The following is a 7052-nucleotide window of genomic DNA, read 5'->3' on the forward strand; positions in this document are numbered from 1 at the left end:
TCTTTTGCTGATACACCCAAATGGCTCTCTGGCATCTACTTTTTCTCTAGCACATGATCCCCTAACTTTAATTTCTTTTTTCTTAAGGGGCTCATTTGGATCAACCCATGAGAATGTTGTCCATTGTCTAATAAGCAATGAGAGAAAGATCTGTGGTTACATGTCAACTTGTGCTGGTCTACGGATGAAGAGGTGAAGAGAGTAGTAAAGAAGTCAGCGGCAATCCATCTGTGTGAAGGTCAAACCGGCTTCATGGTACACCTTGAAGACTTTCTCAATGGCATTGACATAGGCAGCTGTTCTCAGGTCCAATCCCAGATTATTTTCATGGCTGTGTGCATGATTTCCCTGGCCCCAGAACTCCATGGTGTAGGCTGAGCCAGAGTGCACAATGTCTTTCTCAGATGCCCCCAATATCCTGTCTTGGAACTCTGATGTGGGTACTACAGGAATAGTTCCACCATGCTTTCCAAATTTCCTTTTCAAACTCTCCTGAACCAACATGAGCAAGTGGTAGTTAGAATCCCTTTCATATATGAAGGTCAAACGGACATAGCTGACATGATTTTGTTTCTTCAGCCACTCAAAGTAAGATACAGTAAGTGCCCCCTCTACCCCAGCATTCAGGTAGAGATCTGGAATAACCATGATGTTCTTATCCAGGAAAATCGTATTGGCTTCTAGAGTTGTTGGCCCATTGGCACCTTCAGCGATGATACTGGCTTTCATTCTTGGTGCCCTGGACTTGGTCAGCTGCTTCTCACTGGCAGCAGGGATCAGTATGTCACAGTTGGACTCTAAGATGCTCCCTTCATAAAGCTCTGCCTTAGGGAAATCCACGATTGATCCATGCTGCAATTTGAAGTCTTCCAGTTCCTTTGGGTCAATACCATCTGGATTCCAGAGACTCCCATCAGATTCACCAACGCCAACACATTTAGCACCAAAGTGATGCAAATTCCTCATAGAGTGAAGGCCCACATTACCAAATCCCTAACCAACAAATGTTTTCTCTCCAAGCCCTGGTGTCATTTCTCAAATGCTCATGTAAGAAGCTTCATTGATGAAGTTTTTGATTCCATGGAAAACTCCCCAGCCAGTAGCAGAAATCCATCCCTGGACTGACGGGCTTGCCAGTGACAGGCATGGGCATTAGTATCCTAGTGCCCGATGGTGCGAGCACAGGTGTCCACAATCCAGGACATCTCTCGCTCTCCGGGTTCATGTCTGGGGCAGGCACGCCAATGCCCAGACCAATAAAGCCCTTCTTTGCCAGTTCCATGGTAAACCTCCTTGTGATCTTTCCCAACTCATCATCGGTATAGTTCTTGGGATTGATCATAACACCAGCTTTGGCACCCCCAAATGGCACATGAAGCACTGCACACTTATATGTAGTCAGAGAAGCCAAAGCTTTCACTTCATCTCCACTCACATCAGTGCTGGAACAAATACCTCCCTCCCTGGCAGGGCGTGCGGGGCTGGCGGGGCTGGACCTGGTAGCCCTTGGTGACCTCCCAGGAGCCATCATGGCGCCAGATAGGGAAGGACAGGCACAGCACATGGTTGCAGGACTTGATCCTCAGGATGCCGCGCACCCACTTGTGCTTCTGCTCCTCACTCTCCTGGGTCTTGAGGTCCTCCACCAGCTTGTCCTCCACGATGCTGGCACGCGGTGGAAGAAGCTCTCCACCATCCTGAGAAGTTGGGTTGTCTTGGCGGCCAGCTGCTGCCTGGCTGTAGTGTCACCAGGAAGGTGGTGGGAAGCCCCTGCTGCAGGGTGGCGGCTGCGGGCTGCCTGAGGGCCAGGCCGGCCCAGCAGCACAGCCTGGTCAGCTGCAGCAGAGCCCAGGGCTGCAGCCTGAGGCCTCGCCCAGGCAGTGGGACATGGCGGGAGCTGAGGAGAAGTTCTCTGGGAGGCTGGGGACCATGGGAGAGAGGGATGGCCCTGCAAGGGCCTCCCTTTTAAGCCACAGCTTCCTGCCCTCAGGAGCGGTCCCCTCCCTGGGCACTCGCTGCCTACCCAGGAACAAGGACTTCGGGCTTCTGCCAACCTTTCCTGTGAATGGCAGGGCTAGGGCCCTAGCCTTCCTAGAGCCTTGCCTCCTCCTCCTCCATGGTCTCCCAGGCCTCCCTGGCGAAGGTGCATGCAGGCCAGGCTGCAGGAGCACAGATTTTTATTTGTTTCCCTCTTCAACATTTTTGACACTGTGCTAATAGTTATATTTAGTATTGCAAGCTTTTTAGGAAATTTTGACAGTATTTTTGTACAAAACATTTTTTTTTAAAAAAAACACTTGTTAACTTATTCTATTTTAATTTGCCCAATTCTATAAAAAGTTAAGAAATTAAAAAAAAGAAAAGAAAAGAAAATGACAAGTCTCACTGCATGGCCCAAGTTACTGTGCAAGCCCAATGGGGACCAAGCCCAGTGCCGGGCATGCGCACTTCAGTCTTGTCTGTTGCTGAGCATGCGCCTTGCTGCCAGCATTCTGGGAGGAGAAGGAAGGAGAGGCGGCCGTTTTCCTCCATCACACCCTTTTCTTGCTTGTGGAGACTGAACTGGTAGGACTTTAATTAACATCGGAGAGTGTGAGGAGGAACCCCGGGCTTGGTAGGGGTGGGGGGTGGAGGGTTTGGGGGTTTGGGGGGAGGGGGCGGGTTCTTTGGCCTTCTGGAGGGGAAGGTCCTGAGGTCAGTGCCTTTCTCCTCTCAGGCATCATGGCCGCCAGGGCCCTGCAAGTCCTCCCGTGACCTGGACGAGGAGGGTGGTGGGCTAATGAGGACAGGGGTCAGTGTAGAGTCTTAGGGGTATTATTTCAGGTGTCTGGGTCCTGTGGGCACCAGGGACAGGAACACAGACTCCAGAGTCCTCCTTGGGGCCCTGAGAAGGGGGTGGGGCAGGTGTGAGATGGTACCTCATTGTTGTTTTGACTTGCATCTCTTGGATGATTAGTGACTTTGAGCATATTTTCATATTCCTCTTGTCCTTCTCTATGTCCACTCTCGATACGTGTCTTTTAGGTCCTTTGCTCATTTTTTGATTGGATTGTTTATCTTCCTTTTGTTAAGTTGTATGATTTTTCTGTAACTTTTGAAGTTCAAACTCTTATCGGAAATATCAGTGGCAATATATTCTCCCATATAGTGGGCTTTCTTGTTGTTTTGTTGATGGTTTCTTTTGCTGTGCAAAAGCTTTTTATTTTGATGTAGTCCCATTTGTTTATTTTCTACTCAATTTCCATTGTCTTAGGAGTTGTATCAGTAAACATATTGTGAGGAGATATGTCTGCTATTTTGCTGCCTATGGATTCTTGTAGGATTTTTTATGACTTCCCGTCTTACATGTAAGTCTTCTATGCATTTTGAGTTTGTTTTTGTGTATGGCGTAATTTGGTGATCTAGTTTCATTTTTTTGCATGTATCTGTCCAATTTTCCCAACTCCATTTATTGAAGAGACTGTTTTGACTCCATTGTATGCTCTTGCCTCCTTGGTCAAATATTAATTGAGAATAGTTTTTGGGTCAATATCTGGGTACTCTATTCTATTCCATTGGTCTCTATGTCTGATCTTGTGCCAGTACCAGGCAGTTTTTAGAAGGGTGGCTTTGTAATACAGCTTGATATCTGGTATTGTGATCCCTCTAACTTTGTTCGTTCTCAGGATTGCTGCGATTATTCCAGGGTCCTTTTTTATTCCATATAAATTTATGGAGTGTTTGTTCTAGGTCTGTGAAATATGCTGGTGGTAATTTTTATGTATTTTTATTGATTTCAGGGAGGAAGGCTAATGGAGGGAGTCATAGAAACATCAATGATGAGAGAGAATCATTGATTGGCTGCGTCCTGCACGCCCCCTACTGAGGATTGAGCCCACAACCAGAGCATTTGCCCTTGACCAATATCAAACCTGGAGCCCTTCATTCTGCATGTTGATACTCTATCCACTGAGCCAAACCAGCTAGGGCTGCCATTGGTATTTTAATGTGGATTGCATTGAATCTATAGATTGCTTTGGGTAGTATGGACATTTTAATGATGTTGATTCTACCAATCCATGAACAGGGTATATTCTATCACTTGTTTATATCTTCCTCTATCACGTTTTTCAATGTCCCATAGTTTTCTGAATACAGGTCTTTTACCTTCTTAGTTAATTTTTTTCTTAGGTAACTTAATTTTTTTGTTGCCATAGTAAAGGATATATATATATATATATATATATATATATATATATATATATATATTTAGTATCTCTTTCTGTGAGTTCATTATTGGTATATAAAAATGCCATAGATTTCTAGGTGTTAATTTTGAATCCTGCTATGTTACTGAATTTATTTATAAAATCTAGTATTTTTTTGGTGGAGACTTTAGTGTTTTTTATATGCAATATCATGTCATCTGTGAATGACAGTTTTACTTTTTCTTTTACAATTTGGATGCCATTTATTTCTTCTTCTTGTCTGATCGCTATGGCTAGCACTTTCCAGTACTGTGTTGAACAGGAGTGGTGAAAGTGGGCATCCTTGTCTTCTTCCTATTTTTAGAGGTAATGCCACAGTCTTTTAAATGAATAAGGTAATAACAATATCCTTCATATAAATCTTTCATCAAAGGTTGAAGAAAAGAAGGAACAGAAATGTAGTAAAAGGGAAGTGTCAGGAAACATGTATGATGGTGATCATGATAACACTGACACTGATGGACTGAGTCTGCAAAGTAACAGTGAACAAACTGATAACCAGCAACCAAATGATAAAATTAATTAAAACATAGTCTTCTTAATGAATAATGTAATAGCAAAGCTAAATGATAAAGCCAAATGATAAAAGTAGTGAAAACACAGTCTTCTTAATGTGTAAGGTAGTAACAACATCCTTAATATCAAACTTTCATCAAAGGTTGAAGAAAAGAAGGAACAGAAAATTAGTAACCAGGAAGAGTCAGGAAACATGTTTGATGTGGCTAATGATGACACTGACAGTGTTGGTGTGAGACAGAAAAACAACAGTGAACAAAGTGATAAGCACCGGTTTCCTATTGTGCAGAATGAAGATTCTGATAGGTAAGCTTATAGCAGTATTTAACAGTAGGTAATTATTTTCCTGTAAAACAAATTCCAATTTGAGCTAATATTCATGATGAACAAATTTTATATTTATGCTAGAGTGAATCTTGCTCTGTAATCAGAAAATGCAAATCAACAAACAATAAGATAACATTTTTTTGAACTTATAATGATAATTATTGTATTTAAAAAAGAAAATCAGTATTTTCCCATTGGAGGAAAAAGCATTCTCATGCAGTACTGTAGATGAAATTGGCACATCTTTTTCAAAGGGTAATTGAGCTTCTTCCAAAATGTCAGGCCTAAACGGGCAGTCGAACATCCCTCTCACAATCCAGGACTTCTGGCTCCCAACCACTTGCCTGCCGGCCTGCCTGATTGGCTCTAACTGCTTCTGCCTGCCAGCATGATCACCCCCTAACCACTCCCTTGCCAGCCTGATCGACGCCTAACTGCTCCCCTGATGACCCAATTGCTCCTAACTGCCCTCCCCTGCTAGCCTGGTTACCCCTAAACTGCCCTCCCCTGCACGCCTGGTTGCCCCTAACTGTCCTCCCCTGCAGGCCTATTCCCACACTACTGCCTTCCCCTGCAGGCCTTGTCCCTCCCAACTGTCCTCCCATGCAGACCTGATCACCCCCAGCTGCCTTCCCCTGCAGAACAGGGTCCCTCCGAAGTGTCCTCCACTGCAGGCCTCATTGCCCCCAACTGCCCTCCTATGCAGGTCTGATTGCCCACAACTGCCCTCCCCTGCTGGCCATCTTGTGGCAGCCATCTTGTGTCCACATGGGGGGGGCCATCTTGTTTGTTGGAGTGATTGTCAATTTTCATATTACCTCATTATTATATAGGATAACAGTTCATTTCATGTTGATCACAGCTTTGATTGTGTTTAGCTGCAGATTAACCTTACAAAAAGAAAAAGAGAAGATACGAAAAGCTGATCTGTTACATAAAAAAAATACGAAGCAGTTAAGGAAAAAAGAAGGGCAGTCCATGAAAGTAGTTGAAATGAACCCCAAAGTTGAAAATACCATAGGAACACAAGTCATGGCCCTGAAGCCTGTAAGAGGGAATGAGGTAAATTTATCTTTGGTAAAAATGTCTTATATCTAACAGTATTTTCTGAATAATTGTATCCCTTTGATTTAATGTACAGTATTACATTTAAAACAAACACAAAATGGTATCTCATTCAAAATATGAACTGTGACATTTATGACTAAAATTAGTAATTTATTACTATCCTTGGCATGTAGTTGATGCTCTGTATAAGTTTTCTAAATGAAGAAAGGGACCATAAATTGAGTTTAACCATTCACATCAATGTTAATTTTGGCTTTTAAAAAGGTTAACATGTAGGCTAAATTGCCTTGAGACTGTGATGGAATTACTCAAATGTTCATAAACAAATTTTATTTCACAATACTGCATTTTTGCTCTATGACAAATCTAGCGATCACTTAAGTTAAAATTTGAGGTTTTCATGAAGGCAAAAGATGCTTATGCTTTAAAAGGCTGCTTTTTAACAATTTTTTAAGGAGCTGTTCTTAAGGTTTGAAATTTTTGTTAATGGTATGGGATAAAAAACTAAAGAAAATGTGTCCCTAGGTTGCTGAAGAGCAAAATTACACTCAGAGGCAACTTTCTCAAGAACAGAATGCCAGTATATTACAATAATTATTGTATTTAAAAAATAAAACAAGAACTATGGAATTCTGACCAAACACCCTTGCAATCAAAAGCGGCTAGAAAGAGCTCATTAGAAAGTGAAATCTGAGGTAGTTTACATAGTCATGTACAACTGTGTGTGAGTATTTGTGCAGATATGTGAAATCCACTATGGTACATATGGGAACTATAGATAATTTAAATACATATCTCTGTGTGTGTGTGTGTGTGTGTGTGTGTGTGTGTGTTAGGGGTGGCATTTTTGGTCCATTGGATAAAATTATATTCTTAATTCAAATCTATTTGTCT

At 42.6% G+C, this 7052-nt stretch overlaps 1 pseudogene across 1 annotated transcript; it reads right to left on the minus strand.

The window, feature by feature from the left end:
* Window positions 1-213: 213 nt before the first annotated feature.
* Window positions 214-2532, minus strand: LOC308241492 (glutamate dehydrogenase 1, mitochondrial-like; annotated as a pseudogene). Its single transcript has 2 exons — window positions 2387-2532; window positions 214-1868 (listed from the first exon to the last, which is right to left on the minus strand). The product of its transcript is annotated as a glutamate dehydrogenase 1, mitochondrial-like (transcript).
* Between the last annotated feature and the right edge of the window lie 4520 nt (window positions 2533-7052).

The sequence above is a fragment of the Plecotus auritus genome, assembly GCF_963455305.1.
Source record: "Plecotus auritus genome assembly, chromosome: 1".
NCBI classification, from domain to species: Eukaryota; Metazoa; Chordata; class Mammalia; order Chiroptera; family Vespertilionidae; genus Plecotus; species Plecotus auritus.